At 39.6% G+C, this 21,846-nt stretch overlaps 1 pseudogene; it reads left to right on the plus strand.

Annotated features, from left to right (window-relative positions):
- The first annotated feature begins 4,556 nt into the window (after positions 1-4,556).
- Positions 4,557-6,776, plus strand: LOC124093340 (MAP/microtubule affinity-regulating kinase 3-like; annotated as a pseudogene).
- Positions 6,777-21,846: the final 15,070 nt, after the last annotated feature.

The following is a 21,846-nucleotide window of genomic DNA, read 5'->3' on the forward strand; positions in this document are numbered from 1 at the left end:
CCTTGCTCCAAGAATCCTTCTTGAAACTTCCAGCGTCCCAGCCCAAAGAACCGGATTTATCAGGCTGCTCACCAGTCCTTGGCACTGATGAATCGGGGTGTCTCCAGTCACTGAGCCTTCCTGGCCTGCTCAGTTACTCTCTCCCCACCTCGGAGTCTAGGCTATGGTCTCACAGCTTCTAGAATCCTGAGCTGCTAGTTCTTTGCTATATTTTTATTCACTTATACGATCAATTAAGTTCAGTGAGTGCTTCTACGTACCCTGCAGCTTCCTAATTCTTAAATGGACGAAATAAAAGGCCTCCCTTAGACTGAGCCAGTAGTAAGAGGATACCTCTAAAGAAGGCAGTCATGGGGAGGAGTTGAGGTCTTCAAATTCTTCAGCTTCTCGGTTCCCAGCCTTGAAATGGGCCTGCTTAGTTCTTCCCACTGTTTTGGCAGCTGGAGGGACCCTACCCCACGAATGCTCCACCCCACTCCTGTGGTCTCTGCTCCCACCTATCTCAGCCCATCCTTGGCCATTATTTTTTGTCTCCTGTCTCTTCATTGATTTCCTCTTTCTGTCTTCTGTTCTTTGTCTGGTTCGTGACATGAGTTTAACTACTATTCATGTTGTACCTTGCTGATGTCGACTCACCACCTCATTATTATTTCTCTTCCAACTCCTCCCCTTTCTCCTCCCTCTCTTCAAGTAGCACACTAAGAACATCTTTTATTAATGTTTCTTTACACAGTTTCACATTCTTTATAGATACATCTTTAGACACCATGCACATGTTTACATGGCATTGTGGCCAATGAAAGTGCAGCAACACTGTTCTCAACTATGAAAGTAATACTCCAGAAATTCTGTATACATGTTTGTGTAAAACCCTGACTACCCAATTTCTCAGTATGCTTACTTAATTGACTTTTCTTTTCCTCCTTCTCCCATTTCCTGACAATTAAATTCATATTTTCTGCAAGCTAATTTTACCTAGTAAAATATGTATGTCTCTTCATAGTATAGTTGAGTAAAGCCAGAGATAAGGGGAACCATGATTGTGAAATAAAGTGAAAGAGAGAAATGCCCATTCTTCAGGAGCACCAGCCTTATGTTGGGATGTTTTTGTTATTTTATAGAATCAATATGTACTGAAAACCTACCACATGCCAAATCACTGTAAATAGACCTGGGAGTAAGTAGACAAAAATCCAAAGCATAGACTTCATTCTTGTGGAACTTTCAATCTAGTAGACAAACATGAATGTAAGACTCACTTAAAATGTAAAATTGCCACTTGACAAGAGCTAAAATGGAGATATCAGGGTTCCTGTGTAAGGCTGGAAGAGATGAAGAAGCAGAACATTGAAGATGCCTTTATGAGAGCATGGCACAGTGATGCACTCCCAGAGACGTGGGAGGCTAAGGCAGGAGGATCACAAGGTCAAGTCCAGCCTCTGCAACTTGGGTGGGTGGGGGGCTGCTTTAAAAAATGAAAAGGGCTGAGCATTCAGTAGTAGAATGCTTCTGAGTTCAATCCCTAGTACAAAAAAAGTGTATCTGAGGCAAAGAAGAGGAGCTTGGGATCTAGTTCCAGGCAAAGGCAAGAGTGTGTACAGAATGTATGCTCCAGGATGGAGCTCTGTTCATTCCTAGAAGAGCAGGATGTCTGCCATGACTTCAGCAAAAACAGCCAAGAGATTAAGTAGAAAAAAGATGCAGGATGTCATAACATAAACCGGGCTACAGGTGGGATGTGGCTAGAGATGTTGGAGGCTATCAGATCATGGTAGACATTTAGACCATATTAAATGCCCATAGATCAGATACTCAGGAGAATGAAGTAATAGAATTGCAAGATGGAGGTCAGCCTGGCCAACTTATAAAGGACTGAAGATGCATTTCAGTGGTAGAATGCCCTGTGTTAAATCTCCAGTACTTATCCCAACACATACACAAGCCCATAAATGATGCTCATTAATAATGTGTTGTATACATGCATGTTAATAAAAAGTTATGTTTGCCAGACCAGCATGTGTTTGTGTTGGTATATTACATAAAAGTAGCCAATTTTCACTGCTCAATTTTTACATTCTCTGGACTCCTTTAACTGCTCTATATAGTTTTTTTTTAATTCAATCCTCTAACTCCCTATCCAGTAGCTAAGATTAAACTCCTCAATTTCCACCTGAGTACCTGCCACGCCCTGTATAGCTGAACCTGAGAAACCAGCAAGGGGCATTAGGAAATTAAGAAATACACACACAGATACTAAGACCAAAGGCTGGGATCAGGTAGAGCACTGCTCTCTGATGAAGAAGCAGTTTCTAAAGAGTTGACCCAGCAAGTTTATTTATATAATGTTTCATAATCAAGAAGTACAGGACTATAGAAGCATTGTTCTTTGTGCACTAGAAAGTTACAAGGCTAGAAACATTCTTGTAGCTATTTCACTGCTGCAATGCTTAGAGATTCCTGCAGCACTCCAGGATGCCCATTGTCTAAAGTTACTGTTAAGTGGGCAGGCTACAAAGTAGGAGTGTTGATGAAACATTGTAGTTGTTTTGTCAAGCTTAGAATTCCTCTCTCCCCAGAGCTATGTGCCTGAGATCAAGGTAGAGACTGAGAAGACTCTTGCACAGAACCTTGGTGGGGGTGGGGGTTGGGAGGGTTGGGGGTGTCACCATAACAACTGGGCATCCTGTACCCTTGTCTAGATACATTCCCAGGTAGCAGGTATGCCACAGCTATGAAGCAGTCAGGGACCCCCCAATCTCAGTCACCACACTCCACAAGGACCCATATATTGCTAATATTTTGTGAAAACATTTGATTCCCCAGTCTAATAGGATAGGTGACTGGTGAGCCTATCAGGCATTCTAAGCACATCCAATGAATATAGCACTAGAGATTCCAGTTCTTCTCTGAACATTGGCACACTTGTGTGCAAAAACACACATATTTAGAAAATCTGCAATGGTAAGATGGTGGATAATAATGGCAGCATGGAATCTCAATTTCTGTAATTTTGAAGGTGTTTTTCCTTTTTATTTTTAAATTATAGTTGTAGATGGACAACTATATTATTTTATTTTATTTGTTTATTTTTATGTGGTGCTGAGGATAGAACCAGTGCCTCAAGCAAGCTAGGCAAATGCTCTGCCACTGAGCTGTAGCCCCAGCCCCGAAGGTGCTTTTCTTTAAAAGTGACTGTGGGCTCTTCTTCTCCTTCCTCCTCCTCCTCCTCATCCTCCTCCTCTGTCTGAACTGGAATCTCCTCCTCTGTCTGAACTGGAATCTCCAGGACTGTGAGCTAAACAAACCTTTACTCTTACAAGTTAATTATTTCAGGCATTTCATTTGAGAGACAGCTAACTAACAGAACCCAATTTTTCTTCAACCTGAGGTTCTTTAGCACTGCTTTCTAGCCACTTAAACTGCTCAGCCATGACCAGTCTTATATAATCTTATGTAGATTAGTTAAGGCATTGTTTCTGTGGGTTATGTGGAATCTTGATGTTCAAAGTTGAAGCTCAAACAAAGCAGGAGATGTTTTGTATTTCTTGTTAATAGCTAGGCAGTTGCTTTTTAGTAGAGTCTAAATATTGTGGGGTTTGTGTTATGGACATTTGACATGAAAATCTGTACTGATAGAACTTGAAGTCTGTGTAAGCTGAACCCAGAAGTTTTGATCCCAGTGTTGTATATACCCATTCTTTACGCAGTCAGTACCTTTATGATTACATTGACTGCATAGCAGATTATAGAATGAGAATCTTGAAAATAAGTAGACCTAGTACCACTTCTCATTTGCCTTCTGCTCTTAGACTTACCCAGAAGAATAATTTTTACCTGGGCAAACATCTTTTGTTTTGGAAGGCACATGAAGCTTTTTTTTTTTTTTTTTTTTTTTTTAACAATCTTTCATCTCCAACTCTTTCCTTGTTTCCCCTTCCCTTTATGTGTCCTAATCCTGCCAATGGTACTCACAGACATTTATTAACTTTGCTGATTGAGTAGATTTATGTGTTTATTTTTCTTCTGTTAAATCATCAAAAGACATTGAAGATACTCAATGATAAAGAACCTTGAACATAGCATGCACACCTCACATGGAGATGGGTGACTAGAAGTCACCTCCCACACTGGGTGCTCTGGAGGTATAGAAACTCCATAGCTTCCTGTGCAGATGAGCAGCCTCACATCTGAAACTACAGACTGTTGAAAACCATCAGCAAGGGGAACTTTGCAAAAATGACATTGACATGACACATCCTTACAGGCAGAGAGATTGCAACAAAAATAATTAACAGTTGTGGCCCAGTGGTGCACACCTGTAATCCCAGTGGCTTGGGATGCTGAGGCAGGAGGATCACAGGTTCAAAGCCAGCCTTAGCAAAAGCAAGGCACTAAGCAACTTAGTGTCTCTAAATAAAATACAAATTAGGGCTGGGGAGGTGGCTCAGTGGTTGAGTACCCCTGAGTTCAATCCCTGGTATAAAAAAAAAATTGACAAAACTCAGTTGAATCCAACAAGTCTTCAAAAGGTCTTCAGAGAATTAAGAGTATGAAGATTTTTAATTATCCAAACATAATGAAGTTGCTTGAAGTCATTGAAACTAAAAAACCACTCTACTTAATCTTGGAATACACAAGTGGATGGGACGTATTTCACTATTTGGTTCCACGTGGATGAATGGCGGGAAAAGAAGCAAGAGCTAAATTTAGACAGATCATGTCCGCAGTACAGTATTGCCACTAAAAGCTGATTGATCACAGGGAACTCTGTGGGATACCAACCTTGCATGTGACTGAGTCACTCCCCAGCTGGGTGATTGAGGCATCAGGCAGCAGATGCTGCTAGACTGCCCCACCCTTCTTGGGTTCAGGGATGGTATCTTCGTGCTTGGGTGTGCCTTCCTACAGCCCCATGGGTGGAGCTATGCTTACCTATTCCTTTGTAATATTACCCCTTGCCCTGTTTGGGATAGAATGTTCTATGAAAGTGCCTTTTGCATGTCCCCTTCTCTTACTGTGCCCTTGGGTGTGGCCTACCTAGATGTTAGTCAACCTACTGACAGCAGACATCATGAAGCTAGACTCAGTCCCCTGAAACCTGACCCCTTGCCTCATTTGAATAGCTTCTCAATAAAAGGGGTCAGCACATTCTCCCCCCCCCAACCCTCAAGGTAATAGGAGCTGTCACAGCAACCCCAAAGAAAAAGGTATTTCTGTCTCTTATGTGGGTTATTTCACACAGCCCAGTTAGCCCAGTTCCCCTGGAGTGACCCCTAAGTGTTTTAGTCACGAATAAAACCTGGCAAAACTCAAGGCTGAAAATCTGTTGTTAGATCTGGATATGAACATTAAAATAGCAGGTTTGGGTTTCAGCAATGAGTTTACTCTTGGCAGTAAACTAGACACGTTTTGTGGTAGTCCTCCATATGCAGCCCCAGACCTCTTCCAGGGCAAGAAGTACGATGGGCTTGAAGTCCACGCTTGGCGTCTAGGCCTTCTCCCATATACCCGGGTCAGTGGGTCTCTTCCCTTTGGCAGGCAAAATCTGAAGGAACTTGGAGAGAAAGAGTGTTATGACAGAAATACAGAATCCCTTTCTTCATGTCCATAGACTTTGAGAACCTTCTCAAATGCTTCCTGATGCCAAATCCAATTACTCTAGGTACTCTAAAGCAAATCATGAAGGACAAGTGGATCAACACAGGGCATGAGGAAGATGAACTTAAACCCTTTGTTGAACCAGAGCTAGACATCTCAGACCAGAAGAGACTAGATGTTATAGTAGGAATGGGATATTCACAAGAGGAAATTCAAGAATCTCTCAGTAAAATGAAACAGAATCAAATCACAGCTACATACTTGCTGAGGAGCAAATCTTCAGAGGTGCGGCCAAGCAGTGACCTCAGCAACAGTCTCCTCACCACAAAGTACCAAGAAGTATTTCTTCAATCCAGGAGCCCAGGGAGTACAGTGAATATGCTGGACCAGCTATTCCTTCAGTTGTGGCATATCCGAAGAGGAGTCGGACTAGCACTGCAGATCCCTCAAAGAAGATGGGATTCTCTCCTGGAAATCAGGAGGCAGTGCCACTTGGATTACAGGAAAGGGAATTGCTCCAGCCAGTCCCATGCTTGGGAAGGCAAGTATTCCCGACAAGATGGACATTCCTGAACGCAAGAAAAGCCTGAGGTCTCCAGCAGTAGCACAGGATCTGGAGGGGATGATACAGAAAAATATTCACATTTGCAGTGAGTAAACCACAGCACACAGATATTTAGTGATCCAGAATGGCAAGGAGAAGAGCACCATTCCAGATCAGAGAACTCCAGCTGCTTCAACGCACAGTGTCAGCAGTGCCACCTCCCCAGACTTCTTCCCTAGAGGCACTGCTGGTGGCAGCACTTCCCACCGCCAGCCCCCAGGAATCGCAAACTGCCAAAGACAACGGCCCTCCTGACTAGCGCAGCCTGTCCCACCAAGCCACGCCACTGTCCCAGACTTGAAGCAGAGGTGCCACTAATCTCTTTTGTAAATTAACTTCAAAACTCACAAGAAGCCGCAATGTCTCTGCTGAGCAAAAGGACAAGAACGAAGAAGCAACACTTCGCTCCCTGAGCTTCACCTGGAGCATGAGAACCACTAGTTCCAGGGATTCCAGTGACATGATGAGGGAAATCCGCCAAGTGATGGACGCCAATAGCTGCGACCAAGAGAATGTCTTTGAAGGAGGTCCGGTTCAAGCTGAAACCAGAGACATCCATAACTTTCAAAAATAGTTGCTTCCAAAATTGCCAATGAGCTAAAGCTGTAACCCAGTCATTATGGTGTAAATTGAGTAGCAATTTAAAGTGTTTTCCTGAACACTGATGGAAAGGTATAGAATAATATTTAGGCAATAACATCTGCATCTTCTAAATAATGACAGCAAAGTTTGAGGACAAGCACACACCTGGGAGCAGAAGCTGGCCCTTTCTAGGAATGCACGTATGACCCCATGCCTTCATCTCGTTTCCATTGCTCTGGATCAGCATGTGATGCCACTTGCACATATCTCCTTATTGGTGTGAGGGGAAGGTGTGTGTACAAGGAGTGTGTGTGTGAAACATCTCCTTACACTGACAACCAGCGTTGTTACTAGTGGGAGATCATTTGGTGCTAAAATATTACAATTGCAAAGGAAGAAAATACTGAATTACTGCTAAGAGTTAACCTTAAGACTACTTGATAATTAATACAGGTTTACAATTCAAGCCTGTGTTTGTTGTTTCGTGTTTTTTTTTTTTTTAGTGCAAAAGGTTTAAATTTATAGTTGTGAACATTGCTTGTATGTGTTTTCCTAAGTAGATTCACAAGATAATTAAAATTATACTTTTTCTCAGTAAAAAAAATGATTGTGGGATGGAATTTATAATCCTTTAAAATTCATAATTATTTTAAGGCAGCAATATTAGATGTTGCATATTGACCTACTGAACCTAAATGATAGAGCTTTCTCTCTCACAGCCCTGAATACATTGGATTTTATATATTCCTTTTTCTTTTTTTTTTTAAAGATTTCTTAAAATGATTACATGTTATTCATTTTGCTTAGCATTCAATGTATTCTTTAAGACCACTATCTAAATCATATTTGGTTGGTTCAGTAGCTTTATTAGCATAACACATCCAATTGAGAGTAGAGCTGAAGTGAATTACTTAATTCTATTAAAGAAAATTGAGGAAAGAGATAGACCTGCTTCTTCTGTAACATGATTTTAATGAGACTGCTTAAGTTGAGTTATGTTCTGCATCAAGTAAGGACACAAATCCCTTGAGGTTCTATTTCTGACTCTACCAGAGGCTTTGCTATTATTCCCAGAGCAAGATGGAACCTGTCACTTTTTTTTTTCCATCTGCAAAATACAGGCAGTGCTTTTAGCTTTTTTTCATAGGAATCGCAGGACTAATGAGCACCACAAATGACCTAGACCTATTTTGTGACTGCTATGTATCCCTATTCCTATATTTTCATAAGAAATGAGAATTTTCTAGTTTTTTTCCCCTGATGAGTTAATATAAAGCTAAAACTTTAAAATCTGGAATGTGTAATTGATCAGCTGCACTTTAAAATTCAGTTTCTAAATTTAAACAAGAGGAGAATTAAGACAAATCTTTCAAGTGATAATCAAAACTGTAAGAAGGAAATGAAGGGTTGCCTTACAAATGGAGGTCTATTTCTTTTGCTTTCTTGGGAAGACACTGTTTATTTTCAGTAAAATTAGCAAGAATATCTGAAATGCATTACTAAATCTTAAGTTGAATGAAGCTGGGCTGGGAATGTAGCTCAGTAGTAGAGCATGTGCAAGGCTCTGGGCTCAATCCCCAGCATCTCTCTCTCTCTCTCTCACACACACACACACATTAAAACAACAACAACAAAAAGTAACTTGCTGTCTTCATGGGAATTTACATGGGAAGATTGTGGCAATGCATTTCAGAATGACTCTTCATCATACAGAGATCTTTCCATCAATCCCAATGCACATTGTGTGTGTGTGTGTGTGTGTGTGTGTTGCCAGGGATTGAACCAGGGAAAGGGGTACAAGCAGAAGAGAACATGTACAAGAAAAAAAGACTTAAACTGTCTGAGGGAAGGTGCCAGTCTTGCTTTATAACAATCCACTCTTGAGATAACTAATTCAGTCTCTAGAGAGAAAGACATTAATACATTCTTGAGCGCAATGACTAATCATCTCTCAAAGAGCCTACCTCCCAAGACCACTAAATTGGAAATCCAATTTCACATGAGTTTTGGTGGGGACAAACCATAGCGAAACCACAGAACCATCCCAGGTAACTGTTACTGTCCTATATGACCATGAGAGAGCTCAGCTATTACTTCAGCAATTAGGTGAGACAGACATTATGGTTGTACTTGTTTTTGAAAGACAGAGTCCAAGTCAGGATCATAGGGAATAAAATCAACCACTCTAAAATATTGAGCTGGTCAGTGGACAGTGCTTCCTTCCCCAATCATATACTTTCCAAGTGAGCAAGTGTCCAGCAGAACAGCATGCCGGCTCCCTTCCTTCCTGCTTCCCAGAGAAGGAGGAACATTTCTGCCTGGTGAGTTTGAAGAGTGAACTGAACAGGGAGGGCAGTTTCTTGCCATCTGCTATTAATGTTCATTACTTTGGCCCTGGGATAACATTTATGTAAAGAACTAAGGCAACCTCTGTTCATAGAATTCCTCAAGTCAACTCACTTCATTTCAGTAACTCAGAGAAATCACCATTTTCATAGATGCTGATTGTTTCAGTCAGTTTGTTTTTCTGCTGTGACTAAAAGATCTGATAAAAATAATTTTAGAGGAGGTAATGTTTATTTGGGGGCTTAAGATTTCAGAGGTCTTAGTTCATAAAAGGCTGGCTCCATTTCTTGGGGGCTTGAGGTGAGGCAGAATATCATGATGGAAAAGTGTGGTGAAGGGAAGCAGAGAGAGCTCAGCTCAGCTCACAAAATATGTACTCCAAAGGCATGCCCCCAATGACCCACTTCCACCAGCCACACCCTGTAACTGCCTATAGTTACCACCCAGTTAATCCCACCATCCTTAACAATAGCCAGACCACTCATTGGGTTAAGGCTGTCATAACCCAATCATCTCTCCTCTAAACTTTCTTGCATTGTCTCACACCTCACATCCAAACCATAACACTGATGTTTAGATAAAATTAGAAATAATATCATTCTTTCACTCTTTCTCAGGTTCTTCTGTCCTCTTGATAGCAGTGGCTGTAGAATCAGGGTGAGTGGGAAAAGTGAAATGTTTTTACTTTGCATCTTTCCAGCTGATACTTGTATTAAGACTTAGTGGTATGCAGATGTATCCTTAGACCTAGCCCAGGAGCTAATATGTATTTGATACTAAACAAATATTTGTTGATTTATTGAATCATCAAATTCAAAGTTGAATTGAAAATGTTGAAAAGCAATTTTAAGGGGTTTCATAATGCCTTTAATCAGTTTTCTGTAACAGAGTAGGTGACTTAGGATAATCTGATCCAAGAGGTCTTATCAAGCTCCTTTTGGGACAGACCCATCATGGAGGCTACTGTGGTTTAGATAAGTGGCTCCCAAAGTCCATGTATGAAAGACCTGCCCCTTTAGTAGTGCTATTGGGAGGTGGTGGAACCTTTAGAAGGTGAGTCTTAGTAAAAAGTCCTTAGGACATTGGGGGTATACCCTCCAAGGGGACTGTAGGACCCCAGTTTCTTCTTCTTCCTTTCCTTGTCTTCTGGTCATGAAACAAATGGTTTGATCTGTTATGTGCCCTTGCCCTAATGTGCTGCCTTACTAGAGACCCAAAGAATGGAGCCTCTGGATCATGTCCTAGAACATCCAAAAGCATGAGCTTTAATAGCCTTTTTTCTTTTAAAAAAATATTTTTTAGTTGTAGTTGGACACAATACCTTTATTTTATTTATTATTTTTATGTGGTGCTGAGGATCAAACCCAGAGCCTCCCATGTGCTAGGCGCTCAGCGCTCTACCACTGAGCCACAACCCCAGCCCCAAGCCTTTTCTCTTTGTAAGGTCTTTGCCTCAGGTATTTTGTTATGACAGAAAACTAATACAGAGGCCATGAGTATTCAGTATTTGAGAAGTTTGAAGGTATTTGTCAAACAAAAGAGGCCATTATCACATTAATTTAGATCACACACACACACACACAACATAGAGATTTTGGATGGGACTAGTTTAAAAAGTTAGAGACCATCCTGGGTCTTGATTGCAAAGAAAATGATATCACCATTCCTGGATCAGAAGCTCCAGCCTTTGTCCCATAATGACTGTCATATTATGATCTGTTTGGCTGTTAACCTGTGCTTCATGGGTCCCTTTTAATTAAATACACATTTTCTGATTTTTTTTGGAGTTTTCACAACAGAAACTGCAACTGTCCACCTTGCTCCAGCTACGTGCCCCCCTCCTCCAATTGTTCTCCATCTCCTTTCCTGGACTTCTGAGGACTCATGATCAGCCGCATGGGTGAAGTGTGGTCTGCACATCCCTTCATGCACTTAATCAGATGACAGGCACTTAGTGAGCACTGACTGTATACTGGGCCCTGAGTTTTGTGTCTGTGGAAACAATAATTAAAACATGGTCCTAACTCTCAGAGAGCTCATGGATGAGACTGCACAGGAAGTGATGTAGTCGTGGCAACTTCAGGCTCTGTGGGAGACCGAAATGGGGCAGGGAACCAGCCTGGGAAGATTCCAGGAGCAAGGCTGCCTTCCTCAGGTTTGTGTGTCCTAGAAACACTCTGTTTATGAGGTGGGATTCAGAGCCATGAGCAAAGTCTATAATCAGACCAAAAGGCTTTGGAAGCTGAGCATGTTCCTGGGAGAGAAGAGTTATATGTGGGCTCTGGAGAGGAAGGAAAGTTCTGCAGACATTATAGAAAACATTAGGAGTATAGGTTTTGGGGCTTGAAAACACAATTCTTACATCTTTACAGTGGGTACTTGTTGGAATTCTTTAAAAATTAGTCTTAGGGAATAAGGATTAAGTCGGGGGGAAAGTCCATTAACTAAAATTCCTTATAACACATCAGGAAAAAAAAATTGTGTGTGTGTGTGCGCGCGCGCGCGCACACTGTAGGTGTTTTTACCATCTTTCTGAGAAGGTTTACAGTTTCCCAACAAGCTTCCATCATCATAAAACACACGCTTGTATAGACAAGTTGAGGAAAAAGCCTGATTGACATTAATCTCCAATGTATAGCTGGGAAGGTCTTTTTGTTTGGTTTGTCTTTGAAGTGAAGATCAGAGGTGATTCTTTGTCACCCACAAAACTTTGATGTTTGCCTGCATACCCGCTCACAGCCAGGATGTAAACCCCAGTGTATACCTGTAAATCTACAATCAGTTTATAATTAGGTGGGAAATTTGTTAAGACCATAATTTGTTACTGCTCAGTTGTAACTTTGAAATGTTCCTGGGCATCCTGGATAGAAAGCTCCCTCGAGAACAGAAGCATTAACATCCATTAACAAAGGCAACTTAAAAAACAAACAAACAAACAAACAAAACACAGTTTAACTTCGAACAAATGCTTCAAAGTGGCAGAGTAAGGATTTGCTCTAGCACAGTTGGAGGTAGGGAGTCAGGAGGTGAGTCTTATGGCTGGGCATGCTGGACCAAGCCTGGGGTTTTGGAAGAGGACAAGTTCAGCTTTGAATCCAGCTTCTGCCACTTATTAGAGGTATACCCTTAAGCAAATTACATCCTCCCCAGGGTCTTTAAGAATAAAATTAAGATAATAATTTTATTATTTTTAAAAAATATTTTTTAGTTGTTAATGAGCCTTTATTTTTATTTATATGCAGTGCTGGGGATCAAACCCAGTGCCTCACACATGCTAGGCAAGTGCTCTACTACTGAGCCACCACCCCAGCCCAAGATAATAATATTATTATTATTAAGATAAAGTGCTATTACACATTTGAGGTGCCTAATTATAAGTAGATGGCTAAAGTGGTAGATGTGGGATTTTGAGCACAATACTCATTCCATAAATTTTTTTATTCTTAATGTGCCATGAGTTTTAAGTGTGTAAAAATGTCCCAAATGCCTTACCTTACCCAGCTCTTCCTGATATGATTTTGGCTTGTGTCCTTCCTGATTTCCATAGAAAGCCAAAGATACCAGAATACGACTCACCAAAGGACATGGATGAGGCCTGGTAGAGAACACAAGGACCAAACCTCAAAGTTCCATACAGCCCTATAATAATTCCTATGTTATATTGACAAATGCACAAATGATTTGTGGTTTTTATTAGCTCTCTCTTACAAATACTATCCTCTCCTGAATTAAGCCTGACATATACAGAAGGAGTGAAAGTAGAATGGTTCTCCAATATAAAAAAAGAAAAGAAAAGAAAAGAAAAGTCCTACTGTGCCATGAAGCTTTAAGAGAAAAGAAGAAGGGGGGATTGATGAAGGAGGAAAACCACTGCCCAACAAGCAAACACACACACACACACACACCCATCCATCTAACCATCCATCCATCCATCCACACACCCACCCACCCATCTGTCCACTTGTCCACTACCAGATGCAGGGAGGATACAGTGATACCTCAGCTCACTGACGATCCTTGAGGTGACTGATTTGCTAGTTAGATTGCCTTCATATCTGATGAGCAAAAGAACAGCATTTCATCCCAAACATATGCTCATTTTAGAAAATTTGGAAAAAATATAAATAAGTGAAGAAAAGCATAATGATCTTCAATCTATTTCCTTGAGATTATTACCATGAACATTTTGATGTATCTCCTTGGGGTCTTGTATGTATGTGTGTGTGTGTGTTTGTGTGTGTGTCTAACAGTGAAATCATGCAATACTTATTTTTTCTGGTTTTATTCTTCACTCAATATTATATCATAGGCAGTTGTATATGCATTAAAAGGTTTAAAATATAATTTTCTGTGGTTGCATGATATTCCATTCTATGGATCTATAAAATTAATTTCTCCTAAACACTTACACTGCTTTCCTCTTATGTTTTGTTATTGTAATGAATACTACAATGACGTCTTTAAACTTAAACCAAAAATTGTTCCCAAATCTCCATTTTTTATCCTCAGAAGAGATTTTTAGAAGTGCAAGTTTCTGGATCAATGGAATAGGGAAGGTTTGTGGCTTATGCCAAATTGCTTTCAGAATGGAAAAGATTCCATTAAAGAACATCTGGATAAATTAAGCAAGAGTTGGTTTCAGTGATTCTAGTGATGGGTAACACATTCCTAGCTGAATCGTGGTGTCTTCTTACAGGGCAGTGTTTGGACACAGGCTTTTTTAAATTGTAGGTTTCAGAGGGTGACTTTGAACATTGCCACATACAATGGAACCTTGTTTTAGTGCTTCTCTTTCCCCTTTTCTTTCTTCTCACCTCTCTCATTCCCTCTTACACTTCTCACACTCCTCCCTGAATGCTAGCAACCCATGTTGACGAGTCAGTAGACATCCTTTCATAATCTTCCTCATGCATACAAAATCAGACACATATTTGTCTATGTACACACATACACAAACACACACATCTTACTACTTCATGGAAATGATATTCAGTACACTCTTCCACATAGACTAAATAGGAAGCAGTGTCTCTGGTGGTGAGTGTAGCAGTGGCTTCCTGGCCATCATTGTGGTGGTCCACTTAGAACCACCAGCTCTAGTTCTTTAAATAATAGGTGCTTTGCTATAGTTTGGATCTTGAGTGTCCCTCAAAGGCCCGTGTGGCAAAGGCTTGCTCTTGGGAAGGTACTGTTGGGACTTGTGGAGGCTTTGAGGAGTTGGGGCCTAGTGGGAAGTCTTTGGGTCACTGGGGGTGTGCCCTTAAAGGAGATAATGGGACCTCAACACCTTCCTCTTGCTCTCTGTCACTTCTCAGGCACAAAGTGAGCAGTTTTGTTCCACTGCTCACTGAGCCATGAGTCACATGGGTCCAGAGCAAAGGGGCCAACCAATCATGGACTGAAACCTCCGAAGCTGTGAGCCAAAATATAGATTTTCTTTTTACAAATTGATTATCTCAGGTGTTATCAAGAAGAAATTACTTTGATTTCTTCTTGCAATACCCAGAGGAATTCATTTTCCTGCACTGTATTCTCACTGACATACCTTATTTAATACATCTTTTATCTTGTAATTCCTGGTATTAAATTCCTTTCTAAATGCTTGGTCTGTTATAGCTGTTATAAAAAACATCACAGACTGAGTGGTTTATAAACAACAGAGATTTGTTCCTCACAGGTCCAAGGGCTGAAAAGTCCACCATCGAGGCTCTGGCAGATTGAGTGTCTGGAGAGGTCCAGCTTCTCACACATAGCCTTATTCCCACTCTAAACTCACATGGTGGAGGAAGCAAGGGACTCTATCCAGAGCCTTTTTTTTTTTTTAATCAGAGAACTAATTCCATCCATGAAGGCTCCACCTGTGGTCTAACCATCTCCCAAAGTCTCTACCTCCTAATAACTATCATGTTGGGAGTGAGGATTCCAACATAGGAATTTGGGGGGGGGGGAACATAAAGCAGAAGGAACATAAAACATATCATAGCATAATCAACTTAGAGTTATCTGTCTTTTCTTTACCTGAATTCAAGTACTTTTTTTTTTGCCAAATCCCACCATTGCTATATGTCAATGTTCTCTAAAATTCTTGCAAGTCTGATGGGCATAAATGGACATTTTTATACTGTTTAATTTTGGATCCCTTTGATAACTGGTGAGTTTAGCACATATTCTTTTTACCACATATTCTTTTCTGTGAATTGTCTATTCATGTCCTTTATCATCTTTCTTTCGGGTTGTTAACCATTTTCTTATCCATCATTAAGAGTTTCCAATGCATTTTGAATTATGTCTTTGTAGGATAGTAAAAGTATTATAATTTCCAACCCTACCTCTCAAATATATTGCTTTTTAATAGACTTTGTTTGCTAAACATGGTCTGGACAGTTGTACAATGATAATTCTTAACATTTTTTTTTTTGGTACCAGGGATTGAGTCCAGGAGCTCTCAAACACTGAGCCACATCCCAAGACCCTTTTATATTTTATTTAGAAACAGGGGCTCACTAAGTTTCTCAGGGCCTTGCTAAGTTGCTGAGGCTTGCTTTGAACTTGTGATACTCCTGCCTTAGCCTCCTGAGCTACTGGGATTACAGGTATACATACCATGCCTGGCTCTAACATCTTTAAGTACCTTCCCAATCACAGACACTGGCAAAATTAAAACCACATTTCATAGATTCACTGCAGCTAGGAAATTGTTTAGATTGCACCAGGAGATGCACTCATCCATGATATGGAGGATTAGAAGTGAGGCAGATACCATTTCCTTCTGCTATTGCTACTAGAAGGCAAATTTGGGGAGACATGAATATTTGTGACGTGACTCTGCATCCCAGTGTTTGATCATCAGCTTACTGGCTTTGAGAATTGAGGAGGTAGTGGTGATAGCAGCAATAGCTTTCCGACACCTGGTTGCAATTTTGTTGATATGCCCTTGAAATCAATTGTACAGTGGCAGCCACCTGACTTCTGGTACTATGGTCCTTAAAAGAGTTTTGCAAACTCCCAATTCCCTGTATTAAATTTCTCTCTTCTTGAAATACCAGAGTGGTATTTCAAGACCAATTGACCACATTGTTTAATCACCTCATAAAATTAATTTTTTTGCACAGATTAAAGTATATCTACTATTTTTATTTCATAGCTTATGAGATTCCTGACTTGATTTTAATAAGTTCTAGAGCCAGGTGTGGTGGTGCACTCCTATAATCCCTCCGGAGGCTGAGGTGGGAAGATCATAAGTTCAAGGATAGCCTCAGCCTGAGGTCCTAAGCAACTTAGTGAGACCCTGTCTCAAAATAAAAAATAAAAAGGATTGGGGATATGGCTCAGTGGTAAAGCACCCTGGGTTAAATCTCCAGTACAAAAAACCAAAACAAAACAAAAAACCCAACTAAACAAACAAAAAACTATGATCCAAGGTCACACATGAAGTGTCTCAAATTATTTTTTTACAAATTTTAGGATTCAATTTTTAAATTTTATTCCACCTGGAATTTAGTTTTTAATATTTCATAAGATAAGAATTGAATATTTCTTTTTTTTTTTAACAGGTGATGTTAGGGATTGAATTACTTCCTCCCCAAATTCATGTGCTGAAGCCCTGATTTCTAATGTGGCTATATTTGAAGACAGGGCCTTTAGAGAGGTAAATTGAGACTACATGAGATCATTAGAGCAAGGCTCTTATACAATATGACTGGTGAAGGAGAAACTTGGCATGTGCAAACACACACTAAAAGGCCATATAAGGACACACAGAGAAGGGGCCTATCTACAAGCCAAGGAGAGGTCTCAGGAAAACCAAACCTTAGTCTTAGACTTCAGTCTGCAAAATTCAGAAAATACATTTCTGTTGTTTAAGCTGCTCAGTCTGTGGCATTTTATTATGCCAGCCCTAGTAAACTAACAGGAATGGGTAAACAATTGAATAAACACATATGGTGCTGAGGATTGAACCCAGTACCTCACACATGCTAGGCAAGGGCTCTACCACTGAGCCATAACCCCAGCTCCTTGTCTGACATTTTTAAAACTTTTGTTTTGGTGGTAAAGTTTCATCTGTCTCTATACTGTTTCTCCCAAACTCTCTAAGAGTAAAACCCTATGTAAAGCAAAGCTGTGACCCTCCAAAGCTGTGATTTAGTGAAAATGTGAATTACTATACTTCCTTTGAGGCTACTACTATTCTAGGTAGGAAAAAAAACAATTTTTTTTTTCAGGTGAAAATTACAACACCCCAATCTATAACTCTGAGGTCTAAATCTGTGCTACCGGAGCAATCAGGGAAAGTTCTAGGGTCAGAACTCAAATAATATGTACTGGTCACAGTTTGAAAATGCTTTCTGGCATGTGGCCAAGACAATTCAAAACCTCTCAGGGGCAAAGCATCAACTCAAGTCATTCAGTATTGCCACAGACCAAGTGCAATGGAACAGAGGCTCACAAGAGAACACTAGCAAGCACAAGAAAAGGGCTCATCATGAACAAACGTCAGCAAGTTAAAAAAAATTGTATTCCTAAGAATTTAATAAACTAGAATTATTAGCTATATAATATTATGCATAAAAACTTAAAAAAATTAAATGATGTAAGTAAAAAATTGAGAAAGGAACAGAAACATTGAAAAATTAAACTTGCTTGAGGAAAAAAAATAGAACTTCCAGAAAAAAAGAACAATCACTGAAATTATGCCTGATCTCTTTTCTGAAGTTTTCCTGCCCCTTCATCTAATGGAGACGGGAATCTTCCCTGAGGACGTTTGCTCCACACCCTTGCCAGGGCTGCCTGTGTCTCACCCACTGCGCTGTTCCCCTGAGCTGGCAGGTGTGCTTAAGCTCCCATTGTTGCTCTTTCTCCCTCTTCCCTAGAGTCCTCCAGCTGATGTTTTCATTGGCATTTCCTACCTGACTGCCCTTGGTGGCTGGTGTCTTGCTGAGGTTTGGGCCTAAGGGTTTGTGTATTGGCAGTTCAGTCCTCCGTGTGGCTATGTTGAAGTGGTAGAATCTTTAAGGGTGTAATCTAGTGCAAGGTGTTTGGGTTACTGGGGGCATCACCCTACAAAGAAATTAAGGTAGTACTCATGAGACCTTGAGTTAGTACTCAAGAAAGGGAGGTGTTATAAAAAAGTGAGTCTGGGCTGGAATGTAGCTCAGTGGTGGAGTGCTCTCTTAGTGTGCATGAGACCCTGAGTTAAAGTCCTGTATTCACCCCTTCCTCCCCATACCCCAAAATCCCTACAAAAATCAGTGAGCCTGGCCTCTTCTCTGCTCTCTTGTTTCTTTGCCATGTGATCTCTGCCTCTCACATGTTTTCGTGCCTTGATTCATCTGCCATGATGTGACACATCCAGGGGAACTTCACCAGAGCCTACACCATGCCGTTTGAATTTTCAATCCCCAAAACTTCGAGCTAAATAAACCTCTTCTCTTCTCTTCTTTTCTTTTTCTTTCTTTCTTTCCTTTTCTTTTCCTTTCCTTTCCTTTCCTTTCCTTTCCTTTCCTTTCCTCCTTCCTTCCTTTCTTTCTTTCTTTTATATTAGGGATTGAACCCAGTGGTGTTTAAATACAGAGCCACATATCCAATTCTTTTTAAAAATTAATTAATTTATCCTAATTAGGTATATATGACAGCAGAATGCATTTGATTCATTGTACAGAATTGCAGCACAACTTTTCATTTCTATGGTTGTACATGATGTAGCATCACATCATATGTGCAGTCATACATGTACCTAGGGTGATGATGTCCATCTCATTCCACCATCTTTCCTGCCCCCATACCCCCTCCTCTTCCCTCCCTCCTCCTTGCCCAATCAAAGTTCCTCCATTTTTCCCATGTCCCCCACCCCATTATGGATCAGCATTTCACTTATCAGAGAGAACATTTGGCCTTTGGTTTATTTGGTATTGGCTAACTTCGCTTAGCAATGTATTCTCCAACTCCATCCATTTACTTGCAAATGCCACAATTGTATTCTCTTTTAATGCTGAGTAATATTCCATTCTATATGTATGTATACCATAGTTTCTTTATCCATACTATAGGGACATACATCTAGGTTGCTTCCACAGTTTAGCTATTGTGAATTGAATTGCTATAAACATTGATGTGACTGTGTCCCTATAGTATGCTGATTTTAAGTCCTTTGGGTATAGACTGAGGAATGGGATAGCTGAGTCAATGGTGGTTCCATTCCAAGTTTTCCAAGGAATCTCCATACTGCTTTCCAGATTGGTTGCAACAATTTGCAGTCCCACCAGCAATGTATGAATGTGCCTTTTCCCCACATCCTTGCCAAAGCTTATTGTTGTTTGTATTCTTGATAACTGCCATTCTGACTAGCATAAGATGAAATCTTATAGTAGTTTTACTGATTTGTATTTCTCTAATTACTAGAGATGTTGAATATTTTTTCGTATATTTGTTGATTGATTGTATATCTTCTTCTTAGGAGTTTCTGTTCAGCTCCTTAGCTGATTTATTGATTGGGTTGTTTGCTTTTTGGTGATAAGTTTTTGAGTTCTTTAAATATCCTGGAGATTAGTGTTCTATCTGACATGCATGTGGCAAAAATTTGCTCCCAACATGTATGCTCTCTGTTCACCTCATTGATTGTTTCTTTTGCTGAGAAGTTTTTTTTTGTTTGTTTGAATTCATCCCATTTATTGATTCTTTATTTTATTTCTTGTGCTTTAGGAGACTTGTTAAGGAAATCAGGGCCTAATCCAAAATGATGAAGATTTGGGCCTACTTTTTCCTCTATTAGGTATAGGGTCTCTGGATTAATTCCTAGGTCCTTGATCCACTATGAGTTGAGTTTTGTGCATAATGAGAGACAGGGGTTTAGTTTCATTTTGCTGCATATGGATTTCCAGAGCATGGGGGATCTTTGCAATATTTAATTTTGCCTATCTAAGAGCATGGGGGATCTTTCCATCTTCTAAGGTCTTCTTCCATTTCTTTCTTTAGTGTTCTGTAGTTTCCATTGTAGAGGTCTTGTCTTTCACCTCTTTTGTTAAATTGATTCCCAAGTATTTTATTTATTTTTGAGGCTATTGTGAATGGGGTAGTTTTCCTAATTTCACTTCCAGAGGATTCATCACTGATGTATAGAAATGCATTTGATTTATGGGTATTGATTTTATATCCTGCTACTTTGCTGAATTAATTTATTAATTCTAGAAGTTTTCTGGATCCTCTAAGTATAGAATCATATTTTCAGCAAATAATGATAGTTTGAGTTCTTTTTTTCCTATTGATATCCTTTTAATTTCTTTCGTCTAACTGCTCTGGCTAGAGTTTCAAGGTCTATGTTGAATAGAAGTGGTGAAAGAGGGCATCCCTGTCTTGTTCCAGTTTTTAGAGGAAATGCTTCCAATTTTTCTGCATTTAGAATGATATTGGCCTTGGGTTTAGTATAGATAGCTTTTACAGTGTTGAGGTATGTTCCCACTATCCTTAGTGTTTTAAACATGAAAGCGTGCTGTATTTTGTCAAATGCTTTCTCTGCATTAATTGATAAATAATATGATCTTATCTTTAAGCCTATTGATGTGATGAATTACATTTATTGATTTCCATATGTTGAACCAAACTTGCATCCCTGGAATGAACCCCACTTGATCATTTTTTTTTTTAACATTTAAATTTTTTTAGTTGTAGATGGACACAATGTCTTCATTTTTTGTATATTTTTTAAAAATATTTTTTATAGCAGACGGACACAATACCTTTATTTTTTGAAAAAAAAATTTAATATGGTGCTGAGGATTGAACCCAGTGCCTCACATGTGTGAGGCAAGTGCGAGGCCACTGAGCCACAACCCCAGCCCCCACTATTTTTTTAAAATATGTTGTTCTATGTGATTTGCTAGAATTTTATAGAGAATTGAGACAGGGTCTTACTAAGTTGCTTGGGGACTCAGAATACCAACATTTATTTATTTGATAATTTCAGATACAGCTGTCTTTAAAAAGTAACAAATAATTTACTAAAATAAAGTTTTAGGTGTAATCAAAATAACAAGGTGTAAGAAAGGACTCACTTCAACCAGACTTGGATAACATGAAAGTGAAAGATTTTTGCCATAGCATCTACTAAGGTAAAATATTTGAATGTCAAGGCCGAAAAACACCTTTTTTCAGTGTGATTGTGAGCTTGGCTCTCTCTCTCTCCATGAAAGAATGACTATCATTTACTGAATAGCTTCCAAAGTAAACATTTCCTTAATAGGGTTTCTCTGTGTAGTCTCTGGACATGTTCCTGACTGATATCAGAGCTCTCATCTGCATACTGTGTTCCTTTTCTCTATGCTGTAAGAACATGGCACTCGCTCTGAGATTGAGTTTCCTTCTTTTATTTGTAACAATGAATTCACTCCACTCTAAATTGATGAGTGTCCTAAGTACTTCATGTTTTCTAGTGAGATCATAAATCAGTGTATCTATGACCTCTACCAAAATTAAAATAAATTGTCCTTTCTTATGCTTTATTATTTTGATCACATTTAAAATAATATTTTATAAATCCATCCATTGCTTTAAAACAATCCTGAAACAAAGTGAATAAAGATTTCTATCTAATATTACCAAACAAATGCTGATATTCTGAGGATCGCTTGGTCAGTATTAATTTTTGCTTAGGTATTTTTTGTTTTGCAATACAATAAATCCCATTTAAATATGTTTATTATTGTTGTTTTGGGCATAGCACA

Source organism: Marmota monax, unplaced genomic scaffold, assembly GCF_021218885.2.
Source record: "Marmota monax isolate L192 unplaced genomic scaffold, Marmota_monax_Labrador192_F-V1.1 WCK01_AAM20220418_F8-fsc00025, whole genome shotgun sequence".
In the NCBI taxonomy this organism is placed as follows: domain Eukaryota; kingdom Metazoa; phylum Chordata; class Mammalia; order Rodentia; family Sciuridae; genus Marmota; species Marmota monax.